The sequence below is a fragment of the Piliocolobus tephrosceles genome, chromosome 2, assembly GCF_002776525.5.
Source record: "Piliocolobus tephrosceles isolate RC106 chromosome 2, ASM277652v3, whole genome shotgun sequence".
Taxonomy (NCBI): Eukaryota; Metazoa; Chordata; class Mammalia; order Primates; family Cercopithecidae; genus Piliocolobus; species Piliocolobus tephrosceles.
The window spans coordinates 119,169,833-119,171,479 of record NC_045435.1 but is presented as its reverse complement, the minus strand read 5'-3'; the positions used below and the strand labels follow the sequence as shown (position 1 = coordinate 119,171,479).

General features: G+C 37.7%; 1 pseudogene; it reads right to left on the bottom strand.

Moving 5' to 3' along the window:
* Positions 1-283: 283 nt before the first annotated feature.
* LOC111543468 lies at positions 284-1,011 on the bottom strand (annotated as a pseudogene).
* Between the last annotated feature and the right edge of the window lie 636 nt (positions 1,012-1,647).

Genomic DNA, 1,647 nt, shown 5'->3' with positions numbered 1-1,647 from the left:
CCCATTTTGAGTCACTCAACACAGTTAAAAACAAAATCTTTTATAGAGAAAAGCCTTTTAAAAACCCAAGAGATGTCTTTCACAGACTTGACCCTGATTTTTGCACAAAACGGGCAGTTGATTTGGCTTAATTTTATCACACACCAGACTTGCCACAATAGTTAAGGGAAGACAGAGGCAGGCTAACAACAACAAAAATCACAAATACAACAATATATTTCAATTTGAGAACAGGTACTGTTTATTAACTGACTGACTTAGAAAAATAATCGTGGTAGACCCCTTAGTTCATTCTTCCAATAAGCCTGTTGATCTGATCTTCACCCTCTACAAAATGGGTGGTCTTTTTCTTCATTCCACCTGGTGGAGAAAATAATTTGAAGGGCCACAGGAAGTTATTTGCCTCTTTGAAGCGTTTTCCAACAGTATAGATCTCATAAATCAGATCCTCCATGCAGATGATGCCATATTTAGCAAGAGATCGAGCAATCAAAGCATTATCTGTCAAAGCAGTTCGCTTCTTATTGATTTTGCCATAACCGTGCTTGAGATTAGCTCATTTACTGACTCTAGATTGGGGTACCCCCATGCAATATATGGCTCTACAATCCTCAGCATGTTAATCAAAGCCTTGTTGAGGTTCACAGAGGTTCCACTGAAGATTTGAGGAAGGCGAAGAAGCTGCAATACCTTTCGGACCTTCGGGCTCAAGCCATTGATACCTCTGATCCTGATGACAAACGCCAATTGGGTTCAGCAGGTACATAGAAGTTGCCATCTTTTCTTGCCATCCTCGCCTTTCGAATTTCAGTTCGGTACATCTGCCTATATTCCTTGTGATAGTGCTTCGCTTTTTCATAGATAAGCTTCCTCCTTGCCTTTCGAAGCATCTTTTAGGCAAACTTCTTTCTCAGGCACTTGATCTCCAGCTCTGCGAAATTCCTTCGCTTTTTCTTAAGGGTTTCTGGGCACAGCAGGAACCTTCTTCTTCTTCTCTTCTACACCGTCCATGGTTCCAGCCGGAAAACGAGCTCTCATTGTAGTTTTAATTTAAATTTCTCTCATGATTAGTAATGTTGAACCTTTTTTCATATGTTCATCGGCCAACTGTATGTCTTCTCTTGAGAAATGTCTGTTCATGCTCTTTGCCCACTTTTTAGTGGAGCTATTTTATTATTATTGTTATTTTCATCGTTGAGTTGTTTGGGTTTCTTGTAGATTCTGGATGTTAGTCCCTTATCAGATGCATATTTTGCAAATATTTTCTCCCTTTTGCAGATCACCTGTACATTCTGTTGATTGATTTTTAGATTTGTGGAAGTTTTTTAGTTTAGTTAACTCCCACTTGAAGTTCCAGTACCTGTTGAATAGGAGTGGAAAAAGTAGACCTTTTTGTCTTGTTTTTGTCTTGTTTCAGCTCTTAGGGAGAAATGCTTTCAACTTTTTCCCATTCAGTATGTTGTTGCCTGTGGATTGGTCAAACATAGGTTTTATTATATTGATGTATGTTCCTTCTGTTTCGTTTATTGAGGGTTTTATCATGAAAAGATGCTGAATTTTATCAAATGCTTTTTTTTACATGTATTGAGATAATCATATTATTTTTGTTTTCAATTTTGTTTATGTGGCGAATCACATTTATTGATT